Source organism: Lissotriton helveticus, chromosome 1_2 (genome assembly GCF_964261635.1).
Source record: "Lissotriton helveticus chromosome 1_2, aLisHel1.1, whole genome shotgun sequence".
NCBI lineage: Eukaryota > Metazoa > Chordata > Amphibia > Caudata > Salamandridae > Lissotriton > Lissotriton helveticus.
This window is the reverse complement of record NC_136058.1, coordinates 318,911,109-318,925,936: the sequence shown is the minus strand read 5'-3', so window position 1 is coordinate 318,925,936 and position 14,828 is coordinate 318,911,109. Positions and strand designations below refer to the sequence as shown.

At 47.7% G+C, this 14,828-nt stretch overlaps 3 non-coding genes across 3 annotated transcripts; 2 read left to right on the top strand and 1 right to left on the bottom strand.

The window, feature by feature from the left end:
• The first annotated feature begins 9,971 nt into the window (after nt 1-9,971).
• Nucleotides 9,972-10,043, top strand: TRNAE-UUC (transfer RNA glutamic acid (anticodon UUC)). Its single transcript has one exon. It is a non-coding gene; the product is annotated as a tRNA-Glu (tRNA).
• A 716-nt stretch (nt 10,044-10,759) lies between these two features.
• Nucleotides 10,760-10,831, top strand: TRNAQ-CUG (transfer RNA glutamine (anticodon CUG)). Its single transcript has one exon. It is a non-coding gene; the product is annotated as a tRNA-Gln (tRNA).
• Nucleotides 10,832-11,694: 863 nt separating this feature from the next.
• On the bottom strand, nt 11,695-11,770 carry TRNAA-AGC (transfer RNA alanine (anticodon AGC)). Its single transcript has one exon. It is a non-coding gene; the product is annotated as a tRNA-Ala (tRNA).
• Nucleotides 11,771-14,828: the final 3,058 nt, after the last annotated feature.

Sequence of the window (14,828 nt, the reverse complement as noted above, 5' to 3'; positions counted from 1 at the left end):
CTACGGGGGCATCATCTCGGACCGTCACTTCCAACATGCTGGAGACTCCTCCCCACTCGAAGGGGACGCAAGCCATCCGACATAGACTCTCCGAATTGTCGGCTGAACGGACCGGGCAGAGGACGTTCGGCAGAATCTGTTCTGGGGTCACCAGGTGACATCGGACGGCCGTTACACTGGCCCCGGTGTCACGTAGGGCTTCGGCCCGGCGTCCATTAATGTTCACCCATTGACTGTACTTCCGGGTGTTGGCGGGTAGGGGGACCCGCGGGACCATGTCTCTTCCCCCTAGGCACGCTAGAACCATGGCGGCTGGTTCCCATTCCTGGCGTTCTTGCTCACATTCCTCATGTTCTTCGTAGGTTTGTTCTTCCCCCAGGGCGGCGGCAGCCATCTGGCGGGGTCTCGGAGTCTGGCTCTGTGGACAATTCGGGTCGTTGGCGTAGTGGCCGACTCGCTGGCATCGGTGACACGTGACATTGGCTCTGTATCCCGGCCGCGCCGGGGTGTTGCCCCGGTTGGCCGGGGGTGGGGTGCTGGTAGCGGGAGCGGCCGGGGCGTTGTCTCTCCCTCGTCCCTGGCCCCCTCCTCCTCCTCGGGGACGGTGCTGACCGTGGTTGTTCCGGTTCTGTTCATGGGGCCCAGTTCGGCCCACTCGGGTAATTTCCCACCGGTCAGCCTCGGCGGCAAGCTGTCGTGGATCAGTTAATTTACTGTCGAGGAGGTGCTGCCTGAGCTCGACGAAGCAGTTGTTCGATAGATGCTCCCATACCATGAGATTGAAGAGTTGCTCGTAAGTCGTTACGTTGCTTCCCTTGATCCACCCCTCGAAGGCCCGGCTGAAATAGTTCACGTATTCCACCCAAGTTGTGCCCGGGATCCGAGTGCAGTTTCGGAACCTCTGGCGGTACATTTCGGGTGTGAGCTCATAGCGGGTGAGGAGGGTAGCTTTCATGTGGTCATAGGAGGTCATCAGATGGTCTGGGAGCTGTAGCAGGGCATCGCGGCCCTCATTGACGAACTTCCCCCATAGACCGGCTCCCCAGTCGCTTCGATCGATCCGGTGGGAGGTCATAGCGATCTCGTAGGCCTTGAACCATTGCTGTATGTCGTCCTCTCGGAAATATTCTCGAACGACATCCTTGGGGATGTGTACCTTCCTTTCTGTCACCCCCGGGGGGCGCGGTTGCTCGGGCACTCCTAATTCTTTGTTCTGCTTGCGTAAGTCTATCTCAGCTAGTTTGCGTTCGTGTTCGTACGCCAGTCTCTTCTCTTCAAGCTCTCTTTGTCTCTGTTTCTCTTCCCGTTCTTCTCGGAGCCGCAGATGTTCCAGATTTAGTTTTTGTTCGGCTAATTTGAGTTCGCCATCCATTTTGAGCCGGGCCATCTCTAGCTCATGTAGTCGGTTTCTTTCTCGTTCTTGGATCTCATCTTGCGAGAGACCCGTTCTTCGCTCCTCGGGAGCCGTGGTGTCTTTCTCTGCTGTTGCGAGATTTTGGTCCGGGGGTCTGACGGCCCCGGTTTCTGCCCATGACTCAATGGCGTGCTTGAAATCGTCTTTAGTATTCAGACCGGTGGTAGCGATACCTAGTTCAATGCAGAATTGTTTCAACTCACGATGGCTGTATTCTTCCAATTTCTCCATCTGGAATTTTTCGGTGGATCCGCTTACTTTGGTTGACATTGTGGTTTTGTCGTGGGGTGAGCTACTCTCTGTACGATTACGCGTTGATTCGGATCCCGTCGCTGGCCACCAATGTTAGACGGACCGGGAGGGTCGGCCGAGGATAAGGGGAGAGGTCTCCGGGGAGATCCGTCTCCAGCAATCGTACAGACAAATAACTTCCCCCCCACTGACGTACACAACACAAGGATAAGGTTCAACGTTACTTTATAAGCAATTCTTTAAGTACGGTGAGGTGGTACAAGGAGGTCTGGACTCCGGGGTCCCCTCTATTCTAGTCTCTTGGTTGGGTAAGGGGGTAGCGGGACAGTCTTGTTACCACTCTGGGGGATGTGGTTGTAGATGAATTAGCTCACAATCCTCGAGCTCGGCGTTCTTAGATGATCGGGCCGCGGCGGAGCCAGCAGGTCCCGGGATGGTTGAAGGTAGTGACGGTCCGCGGCGGAGCCAGCAGGTCCCGATGAAGATGGGTGCAGAGAGCCGCGGCAGCGCCAGCAGGCAGGTCGGTAGTTCGCAAGGCAGGGCTACGGCAGCGCCAGTAGTCCGTCAAGGATGAGTTCTTCACTGCGTCTCTCGACTCCAGGATACAACTGCCTTCCTGCTTGCTCTGGAGCTGCGCCAGTTATAGGTCTGGCGCCCTTTGATGTCCGGACCCTCGCACTGGGAGGTCGGGAGGTCCGGGATGAGGGAGTCCAGACACCCAGCAGGGGGGTGGAGCCAGCGCCTGGGGGAGCTGGGGGCGATCGGCACCTGGCGGGGGAGAGCCATCGACACCTCTTTCTCCCATTGACCTGCCAAGTAGTCCGCTCACCTCCTGGGTGGATGGTGGTGCCGGGATGTCGGGGCCTGGCCAGGCCCAGGGTTAGGGTTGATCGGAGGCCATGCGGCCTCGTGGTGCCGTGTCCAAGATGGCGCCCAGGCCGGGCGAGAGGGCAGGTAGGGAATCGGGCCCACGATGTGGAGATGTTCAGGGGCAGGGGCCCTATAGGAGACGGGAAACGGGTTGTTGTTGCGTGTAACGCCTGAGGAGCGGGGCTCGGGCCTGGTCGTGCGGGGAGGGAGCAAGCCTTACACGTGGCCTGTCCAACACCTCGTAATCAACTGTTAATCCAGGAACTTAGAAAAAGTTATAAAATAATTTTGCTCACACATAAAAAAGATCTGAGAACTGCAGCCTGGGACCAATTAAATATGGCTGCGGACACCAAAAACAGCAAACTCTTTTGGGAAACTGTTAATAGCCCTTTTTTAAAGGAAAACTGTGTTCCCGAATTAACATCTTACGTTAATTACACCGAATGGATCCAACATGTTTCTAATATTTTTAACCCGGATAGGTTGGCGTTAAATTTTAATTTAAATTTATTTTTAGATAATGATGATACGTGGCCAAGACTACCGCTGTTAATCGATGTGGAAGAGGTGCGGGAAGGGTTGATAAATAGCAAAGGGGGAAAAGCACCGGGACCGGACGGCGTCCCAATAGATCTATATAAGGATCTGATGGACTTGTGGGCACCAATCCTAACAATAATTTTTAACATATCAGCTATGGGGAATTTTCCTGTATCATGGGCACAGTCAATCATTGTTCCATTACATAAAAAGGGATCACGCACAGAGGCCTGTAATTACCGGCCAATCTCATTACTGGACTCCTCTATTAAGGTAATGAGCAGGGTACTTCTAAAAAGACTGGAAACCTGGGCCACAGATTACAGAGTATTAACTCCAGTCCAATTTGGATTTCGGAAGGGTTTAGGCACGATCGAACAATGTGTAAATCTGGATCTACTCATCAGCAAGTACACAGTTGCCAAGGAGGGTAACTTGTTTCTGTGCTTTGCTGACCTGAGTATCGCGTTCGATCTGGTGGACCATGCCCTGCTATGGAAAGTGTTGCTTGAATCTGGAGCCCCTGAGGAGATAGTATTCTTCCTGGCACGAGTATACGAGAGGTTAACATGCAGTGTGCGTTATGGGCCCACAGGTGAGCAAACCCCTTTCTTACCGGTAAAAAGAGGTATAAGGCAGGGGTGCGTATTGGCCCCTGTGGTATTTTCCCTCTTTATCAACCAAATAGCTACAATTTTAAATAACATCTCGGCAGATGCACCTAAAATTGACGATACAGTGGTATCTGTCTTGTTATTTGCCGATGATGCTGTTTTAATTTCCCGTACCCCTCTAGGCCTCCAGCGACTTATTAATGAATTTGTACATTTTATAAAGGATAGGAAACTTTTAATTAATAAATCAAAAATGTATACCATGGTTTGCGGGAAGAAGAAGAAGACACTAAGGCCTTTCTTTCTCGAAGGTTCAAAGATAGAAGCCGTCACATATTTTTGTTACCTTGGTGTTACTTATGAACATAATAGTAAATGGGGAGGGGAGCAAGAAAACATTAGACATAAAATGATAAGGAACACAAATGGAATTTTTCGTTTTGCTAGCAAATTAGGGGTGTAGATTACAGAATATGGTAACCATATATAACACTAGATGTGTTTCCTCAGCCTTGTTTGGAGCCGGAATATGGGGCCATTCATCTACAGACCAACTTCAAAATAACGAAAATTGTTTTTTAAAACAACTCCTGAGTGTCCCGGTTTCGGCCTCTACTGATTTGATCCACCAAGAAACCGGCCTTAATTATATATCGGATCTAGCAGCTCTACGCCCTCTACTTTTGTGGCGTTCGATCTGGTATAAGAGTGAGACAGAGTTCACTCAGAAAATAATTCAAGATTGCCTTAAATTAGAGTACGCTTCCCGCATCCCATGGCTGAGTTATATGATACATTGGTATGGTATACTGTTTGATTTTAATATTTTAAAGGTGTCCGAATACACAATCCCCTTTTCAAAGAAGGAAATTAAGGATTCCTTCTCGTCCTTTAAGAGGGGAGAGCGACTGAAACTAACTAGGACCCAAAAGACTGTTGTGTTTTATAGGCAACTTGAACTCGAAAGTGGTTTTCAGGCTTATTTGTCCGATGTGTCCAGATTGTCACATCGCTTTGTTTTAATACGCCTGAGGCTGGGCATTGTACATCACTTGGTATCCTTCCCAGAAATAGGAGAGCGATCTACTATGATATGTCCATGTGATAGTACCTCTAGCCAGAGTTGTTGTCATTTTTTACTTTTCTGTAAATTTTATACATTTTTACGGAAATTTTACCTGAAGCCTATCTTTTTAAAATATAACGTTCGTACAACAGTGGATGCAATGAACTTACTATGTGCCCTTGAGAATACGGATATTTGCTTTCGGGTTGCATTGTATATATTGAAATGTAGAGCAGCCAGGAAATCCATAATATTTTAATCAATTGCCATGGTGAAACTGTATACAAGCACATGACACTTTTTTGTCGGGATGGAAATATGTTTATTATATGTTGCAAGAACCCGAATGTTTACTTAGGCATATGTCACTTTAAAGAGTACTGGCTAAAGTCCAAGCTAAAGTACTTCTTAGCACTATGCACTTTTATTGTAATATTTTTGTTATGCTGCTACTATTTTGTATGTGATTGTTCGAAGTATTTTTAGGCATATGTCATTTTAATGAGTACTGGCTAAAGCTCTAGTTGAAGCACTTTCTAGCACTATGCACTTTTACTGTAACACTCCTTTCGTCTGCTGCTACTAGTTTGTATGTGATTGTTAAATTATTCTTAGTATTTATTAAATAATGTTGCTCCGTTGGTGCATCACTTCATGGGCCAGCTATGGAAGGTACAGTTACGTTTCCTTCCAATTTAGTAGGGTAATTATAAAATTTGCATTATGATGATTTTATAACATATAATTTGGATGTATTCTTGTTTTATTGTTGCTTTTATGGTTGTGTTATGCAAACCGAATAAAGCTTTCTAAGAAGAAGAGTGGAAGGATGGATGTAAGGATGGATGAGTGAGTGAAAAGGAGGGTAGATGGACAAAAGGATGGATAGTTGAGTGAAGGGGTGAAAAGGTGGATGGATGAGAGAAAGGATGGATGGATGAGTGATAGGGTCAATGGATGGATTCATGAGTGGATGAGTAGATGGATGGGTGGATGGATGGATTGATGGCTAAGTGAAAGGGTCAAGGGAGAGAGAAAGGGAGGATGGATGGATGACTGAAAAGGTGAATGAGTGGAAGGATGAATGACTGGGTGGATGAATGAGTAAGTAAAAGGATGGCTGAATGGGTGAAAGGGGAAATGGCTGGATGGATGAGTGAACGGATGGATGGGTGGAAGAGTGGATGGATGAGTGTACGGATGGATATTGTGAAGTGGTGGAAGGATGAGTGAAAGTGTGGATAGATGAATGAAATGATGGATGGAAGGAAGGATACATGATGGATAAGTTAGCAAATGGAAGAATATGTTTGGATATTGATGGGCTTACTTATATACTATTGCACGACCTCCTCTGATGTGTCTGTAAAACGTTACTTTTGTCTCAAAGTTTTGTCCTGAATTTACACCCATGCCAGTTTGTCTCCCTACTGGACAGGGTTTTACTTACAATGCAGGGGCCTGTAGTCCTATCATGTCCCAATATAGAGGGTAAACACCGACCTGTGTTAGGTACTCATGCTGGACCTGGGAATATAAGATCTCTGATGAGGGTGGTGGGGCGTGCACGTCCGCCCAGTGGCACTTTTACTTTCACAATGTGTCTGTAAGTTTTAAACTTTTACGCTTAAATAGATATAAATGACACCTTCGTATAAAACAATTCCCCATTCAGATCCCGCCCCATCATTCTATTTGTTTAGCATGAAGAATACTCGTTAAAATGCATTTTCCATGTAGTTCTTTGATTTTAATATCATATATGTTTATATAAATAATAAGCCTCAATTACTTTTTACTTTTTCAATTACTTAAAAGAAAAGGCACACATGCAGTCCAAAAGGTAAAAGACTTCTAAATATTTTAACATGTGAAGGTGTGGCCATTAATAAAAAGAATCAGCAAATTGTAATATCAGTATAACTGTATAAATTGCATTTAAAAAAGGTTTTCTATCGTCAAAACGTTTGCTTAGTTTAAAAAAAAAGTGAATCTCCCAGTCGGGGAATTGATCCCCGGTCTCCCGCGTGACAGGCGGGGATACTGACCACTATATTAACTAGGACTCGGTGAGTGCACTACCGCTGAGCAGCTGCTTGTCGCGGCTTCAACCCGCCCTGTCCCGCCTGTGACTGATGCGTCTCATTTCCAGCTCCTCGACACCAAGGCAGGGGGCCACGGGCTCGACAAACACACTCCACCCTCACACCTCACAACAACCCTCTCACCTCCCAGCAGACGCTCTCAGCAGCATCACCTGATGCCAGAGTCACCACAACCAGCTCCCAGGGCTGCTCCAGACGGGGCCCGGCCTGGCTCTTCAGCCCAGGGGCCCCCGGCTCTGTCTGATGAGGGGGCATTGCAGCGGGGGCTGCACACAGGGAGGGGGCGGGAGACTCTCCCACAAGCCTCCCGCCCCAGCCGGAGGAGAGAGCTGGGCTGTAAAGGTGAAGAGAGGAGGCAGGAAAAGCCCCGGCGTGTGAGGGTCTGAGAAAGAGGCGCCTTCTATTGTGAAGCAGAGGGAAAAAAAGTGAAGAGTTTGCAAAAGTCCTTCAAGCCCCAACGACCCAAGGATGACAGACACTCCACTACAGTCCTCCGCTCTACCAACTGAGCTATCGAAGGCTAGGCTGGTTACACATGAGTAGGCGCTAAATGGCATTAGAAGTGGTTCTGGACTGGGCACTATTCTGTGTCTTAACACTTGATAAAGCTGCAAACCCGACAAATATTTAACTAACAGGGAAACGTCTGAGTCTTGACTGATTTTCATGATATATTTACAATTATTATTTTGGGATCCAAAAGTTAATAATGGGGTTATGTTATATAGTTATATATATATGTAGCGCTCAAACACCGTAGGTTTCCTGGTATATTTGTTTTTTATTTATTTAGGGTGTTTCGTGTTTACTGTTGGATACATTATTGCTGTAGATCCTGGGTAACATGTGTTATGGTCTTTTAAGAGTTATTTTTTTCGTTCGGATGTTCTTTGTAGCATTAAATACTTAAATGTGTTTTTGCGGTTCGTGCATTTTAATTATAAAAATGGTAATCACCATGGGATCCACAAGTTAATAATGTGGTTATGTTATCTAGTTATATATATGTTAAACTTCATCAGGTGTAACATTTTATGTTTTTGCTCTGTGACACCAGGGGCTGGTTTTACTTAAAGTTCAGGGGCTGGTCCTTGTAACAGGATCTGTTTAAACACCAGAAGGTGACAAGAGGGCTGTCCCCTCTGACCTATCAGAGCTCTTATATGCTGTGGGTGTAACAAAGATGATAATAGGAGGAGACTGGGTTGAAATGCGGAGCCATTGTCAGCCCTTTGCCCCTCAGCAGCATCGCCTCAACGTCAGTCCCACCTCCTCTATAAAAGAGGCCTGCAGGAATCCAGTCTGAGGGGTCAGAGGGCAATCAGAGGTTACCGGGCCATAGTTGTATCAAGGAGGGGTGTTTACTTCCGGTGCCCCGGGGCCTCCGTACTCTGGGCCCCCGAACTAGGGACCAAGCCCCCCTTTTAACACCTGACTCAGAATAACAAGACAGAGCAGCTGAAAGCTTACTTGGGGACCCACATGTATGAAAGGAAGAAATGGGGGAAATAAACTGCACCCTGACTCTATAGTGCACACTTGTTACATCCGGTGTAAACATAGATACATATTTTGATTTATAACTTGTTTACATTTGACATGAATAAATATGGAATCAGTTGTACTTTAGAATGTTTAACCTGCCCTCCCATGCTTCAGTCGTATCTTATCCTACCCGATTAAAAAAAAAAATTAGTTTTTCCATTCGGTTCTTTTAAATTGAAATGATGTCAGAAAGGAACAACACAGCAGAGAATGATTACAAATGTGTGTTTATTGCTTTTAACCTCAGGGGCCTTATTTATGAAGGCCTTGCGCCGCCGGTGCGCCACTATTAAAATGGGAAAAAGTGACGCACTGCGGCGCAAGGCCTTCATAAATAGGGCCCCAGGGGCCTCATTTATGAAAAGTGACGCATCGCTGCGTGAAAACAGTGATGTGTCACTTTTCACTCCGCCCTCCTTGTGACACCAATGATACGTCATATTTAATGTATGACGCATCATGGCGCTCGGAGTTACAGATACGTCAGTATTTCTGACGTATCTGTAAGCGCAGAAGTGACGCATTGCTGGAGTGTGTCACAAAAGTGACGCAACTCCAGCAATGCGCCCTTTCACATGGGGCAAGCTCCATGTGAAAGGGCCTGCATCAGTCTTACGCCTGCTGTGAGGCAGGCGCAAGATTTTGACGCAACGGCGTCCTAAAAGTGACGCAGTGAAATTTTATAGATTTCACTGCGTCACTTCTACGACCCTTCCTTGCGTCAATACGCCCCCCTTGCATACATTACACCTGGCGCAGGTATAATGTAGCGCAGGGGTTTACAAAGTGACGTATCTACCTAGATGCGTCACTTTGTAAATATGGTGCAACAAGGCACATTATTTACGCTGCTGGTGCGTCACAAAAAGTGACGCACCGGCGGTGTAAAAGTGACGCACGGCCTCATAAATGAGGCCCCAGATGTTTACTTTTGCAAACACACACCGCAGAGGCTCTTCCCTCCGCCCTCCCAGAATGCTCTGCGGGATTATTCGGGGTCTGCCCCCTGTCAAGGCTGCTGATGTCCCATTGCTGCTCCAGGGCCCTGTGGGCTGTGAGTGCTGTGGCGGTGCTGCCCCCTGGCGGTCACCCTGAGCATCTGAAGATACCAAGGAAGCAGCTGGCCGGTCACTGGAGAGGGGTCTGTGGGGCCCTCAGCCTGGGGCCTGTGACAGGTGCAGGGGTCTCAAGGAAGCAGCTGGACGGTCACTGGAGAGGGGTCTGTGGGGCCCTCAGCCTGGTGAGGAGACACAGGAGTGAAGTGTCCTGGGGAGAGGGGCGTGGCTTTGTCTGGCTCCTGGGGGGGGGGGGGCAGTAAGAGTCAATGCGGGGGCTGCTGCTGTCCTCTGGTCCTGGGTTCTGGGTCTGGGGAAGTTCCAGGGTTGTAAATAATGAGACAAGAGCAGGTTGTGGCACAAATCCTGACCCCTCATTCCTTCGGGTTTGTCAGGAGTGGGGGGTCTGTGACCCATTGATTGTCAGACTATGGGAATGACAGTGTCACTATCAGTGTACCGGAGTGTGATAGGACAGAGACTGAGCTATACATGCTATTCTCAGTCTCCCATATGGTCTAGCGGTTAGGATTCCTGGTTTTCACCCAGGCGGCCCGGGTTCGACTCCCGGTATGGGAAGTACAGCTTTTTGCTAATGCAATGTTATAAAATGTATTTTATTCCATCCAAACTAAAATGGCTCTGAAAGTCCTAATAAATCTCTCTTGCTTTCTATCAGTCTAAAGCCCTTTGTGGTTTAGACCGACCCCTCGGCTCCTGTTCCCGCCCCAGCCCTTCCTGTTCAGCTGCTGTAGTATTAATGAACGCTACAGATCAATACTGTGAAGGGTTAATGGATGTTTGTCTTTTATCACACAACAAAGAGCACAGATTATATCAATAGCGCGTGGATTACAAGGCACCCGTGCCCTGGGCTCTCACCGTGTGAAATGCTTGTTTTTTTCCTGCTCCGCCCGTGTCATGGAAGAGGCATTTTCAGAGTCTGTGTTGTGACATTAATCTCCCGCTGTGTTGAGTTACAGGAGATGAGGATTTAGGAAGTTGTGTTTTCTCTCCTCTGTGGGGGCAGCTCCTGTGTCCGCCGTTTCTCCGCTTTACACCAACTTCAAGAGTAAGTTAAAGCTCTGTCCTAAAAGGACAGTTTAACGCACCACAGAGTCATTTCCATGTGTTGGTTGAAAACAAATTGTGTGTGTCCTGTTTAAGGATTGAATTGTAAAATTGACTTTTTTAGGTTGGATGTTTAAGCAGACACTATTGACCAATAGAAAGTCAGCAAGTGACTGACGCCGCATCCTTACATGATTGAGCGGTGACGCAAGCAGTGTCCAGGCGGTTCCATGGTGTAATGGTTAGCACTCTGGACTCTGAATCCAGCGATCCGAGTTCAAATCTCGGTGGGACCTGAAGATTTTGTTATTTGCTTCCAATTATTCTGGGTCTTGAGCAGTGGAGCATTTGTATCCCTAACATACCCCCTCCCTTCCTGTTTTCATTCTCCTGGTCTCTGCTGATATCCATACATTATCTTTAGGTGGTGCTGGGCGGCACCTGACGCTGCACACAGGTGTTTTATCATTCCTGTGCCTGTGTGATCACCTTTCTCCTGTGGATATCCATACATTATCTTTAGGCGGTGCTGGGCGGCTCGTGACGCTGCACACAGGTGTTTTATCATTCCTGTGCCTGTGTGATCACCTTTCTCCTGTGGCTGCACAACAGTAACACACACAGTGTGGACCTGACTCCAGCGCCCTTCACACCGGATAACTCACAAGGAGACACACAGACGGGAAAGCAGTGTGGAAAAGAAAGGTTTTAATAAAGTGTGAACGGATACAAATTAAAAATGCTTTTTGTTTTATTTCTGCTCTTTATTGGTAACGGTTGATGACGGTTTCCTCGCTGCTGCACCTTCGGATTATTTGGAAGATAGTTCAGTTGGTGACAGCACAGGTCCCCCCCACCCCCTTCGGTTTTGTCTCCATGAGAAGCCCATACTAGTCCCCAATAAACTTTTTTCCTCTTTACACACTACGTTTAGCAAAACCAAATGAACCATTTTCCAAACACCGACGCTTGGTTTTGGCAAATTTAACAAATTGCAGGAGAAGTTTCTTATTTTAATAACAGCAACTAAATGAGCACTTAATCACATAACACCCTCTGAAAAACCAATAAACGCAATTAAATGAGTAAAAGTGCATTTAATCACATAACACTCTCTGAAAAACTAATAAATGCAATTAAATGAGTAAAAGGCATAGATTGGAGAATGCGGGCATCGATCCCGCTACCTCTCGCATGCTAAGCGAGCGCTCTACCATCTGAGCTAATTACCCTCCACAGCATCGAGGGGCAGCGGGATTCATAACGCATTCTCCAGACCTCCATTTTCATCTTAAATCACATTTCTCTTCCTTAAATGAGCCTTTAGACAGAGGTTTGCTCTGTAAATGGAAATGTATATGTAAATGTACAGGAATTTATATAGCGCAAAATCACCGAGCGGTTTCTAAGCGCTTGCTTAGGGAACCCGTCCTGGTATTCCCCTGTGAGATAACCCCAGCAGGATATCCGCAAGGTGAAAGCCAGGCATCCCACCGCGAAGGGCCATTGTGGAGATTAAGCAAGCTATTGTCCAGAGTCGCAGAGTGTGAACCCGTGAATCGAGTAGGCACCGGAGCAAGAATTGTTGAGTCCATGGACATTTTAGGTCTCAAGACCCCGCCGAGCCGGGAATTGAATCCTGGTCCCGGGCTGACCTCCGCTTCCAGGTCTGCCTCCTCTAACCAGTGAGCCACACTTCTCCACACTCTGTGATCTCCAGTTGCTCAAACTGTTGCCATTGAAGCGTCTGACAGAGCTCGTGCATGTCGTGTGCTCGTGCATGTCGTGTGCTCGTGCATGTCGTGTGCTTGTGCATGTCATGTGCTCGTGCATGTCGTGTGCTCGTGCATGTCATGTGCTCGTGCATGTCGTGTGCTCGTGCATGTCTTGCCCTCGTGCATGTCGTGTGCTCGTGCATGTCATGTGCTCGTGTGCATATCGTGTGCTCGTGCATGTCATGTGCTCGTGCATGTCATGTGCTCGTGCATGTCATGTGCTCGTGCATGTCATGCGCTCGTGCATGCCTTGTGCTCGTGCATGCCTTGTGCTCGTGCATGTCGTGTGCTCGTGCATGTCATGCGCTCGTGCATGTTGTGTGCTCGTGCATGTCTTGCGCTCGTGCATGTCGTGTTCTCGTGCATGTCATGTGCTCGTGTGCATGTCGTGTGCTCGTGCATGTCATGTGCTCGTGCATGTCATGTGCTCGTGCATGTCATGCACTCGTGCATGTCGTGTGCTCGTGCATGCCTTGTGCTCGTGCATGTCGTGTGCTCGTGCATGTCGTGTGCTCGTGCTTGTCGTGTGCTTGTGCATGGTTTCATGTAGACACCAGCCCCTGCCCCAGTTACATCATAGTAGTCTGGCATTCATCGGAGTGACCCTGTTGTGCCCACGGGTGGCAGAACGGGGGTCTTCGCCACACATCACATTTACTCCAGGTTCACCTCACTCATCCTTAGTGCTCTTTAAACTCGCCTCTGCAGGGTGCTGCTTTGTAAGGGTTTTCTGTGCACAATACGGCAGGTCGCGTTTTATTAAAGATTTCTGTAAATTGTCAGAATTGGCAAAATATGAGATAATCTCATGTGAATCATTGACCCTGCTGCTATAGAAGCGTCTGGCACATAAGGCTGGCGCATAAGGCTGGCGCATAAGGCTGGCGCATAAGGCTGCGCGTGTTGTTTCCTGTAGATAGGGGCGTTCATTGAGCGTTCTGCTGTCATCAACCCTGTGCACCAATTATGTAATAACAGCTGGGCAATCATCACACTGAGGGGCTTATTATCAAAGAGAGGAAAAGCCCCTCTGCGTGACTTCTCCTCTCCTTGTAAATATCACCCCTTCACTCGCAGCGCTGTGCGTGGAAGGGGCGTTCCATGGGTATTGCTGTGGGTGTTCCCACGCAACACCCATGGAACAAGCACATCTCCAGATTTACGAGAAATCGTAAATCTGGAGATGCGTGTGAATGCTACGCCACCCTAGAGGTGGCGTAGCAAGGCGCAACGAGGAGAAATGTTTTCATTTCTCCTCGTTTTTCCCTCTTACAATGAAAGAGGAAAAAGCCTCTTGTGATTGTATTTGTGCAGGAAGGGGCACCCTCCTGCACAAAAACAATCTCGCCACTACGCAGGCATCCTTGCGCCATGGTGGAAGGGTGCCTGTGCCGGCGCATGGCTGCAGTTTGTGCGCCAGCGCAAGGGAAGCACAGAGATGCGACATATTCTTGAAAATATGTCACATCTCTGTGCTTTCCAAATTAACGCATCACAACGCAGCACAATGACTTGCTGCACCGTGCTGCGTTACTTTGTTGTAAATCTGCCCCTTAGAGATTACAATTAAAATTAAAATTCTCTGTGAAGGGATTTTAAATTAAAGGCTAAAAATGAAGTTGTAGCAGCACAAGTAGAGCCAGAGTGTCGTGGAGGCTGTTGGCCTCACTGAGGCACTGTCTGCGCCGAGGAAAGTACAGAGGCCGGTTTAGGAGCTTAAAACAACAAGCATTGGCGTTGCCAATAGGTCTCGCAGTAGGAAAGTTGGAGCTATTGGTTTTGTAAATGACATTTTATATTTATATATTGTTATTGACAATGCCAATACCGATATATAAATATAAAATGTCATTTACAAAACCAATAGCTCCAACTTTCCTACTGCGAGACCTATTGGCAACGCCAGTGCTTGTTGTGGAGTGTGGCATTACTGCAAGAGCTGTCGCCTTTGGAGTTGGGGAACCAAGTTCGAGTCTCTGCGCTGGCTCAGCATCCTGTGAAAGAGGGCAAACAACTTGGTTGAAGCTTTTATTCGATATGCAAGGGCAAACAACTTTATTCTCACCGAGCCTAAAAGCGCTCCAATAGTTTAGGGTCACTCTATATATAGCGGAACTATATATATATATATATTTTTTAATTTATTTGTTTTGCTTACTGGGACCGAGGGCATTTGAGCGCTTTTCATGAGCACCGTATAATGTAACAGAAGGTCAGGTTCATGTTTTTGAAGACACTGGGAGATGAAATGATTGCTCAGTACTACAGTGTGTTGATTTATGCTGGAACTGGAACCTGGCCCCCGACCCGCCTCCCCTCACTGCCAAGGTATGCAGTGTTTCTGCCACTTCCAAGGTATACAGCTCTGGCCATGTGTCCACATCTCCTCCCCATGATCGGTGAGCTTATGGCAGAGCCTGTTCAGACAAAGCAAGAGTAAGAGGGGTGACAGAAGAGGAGAGGGAGACAGAGAGGGTTAAGCGAGGGAAATGAAGACAGATAGAGAGAGAAAAGGCAT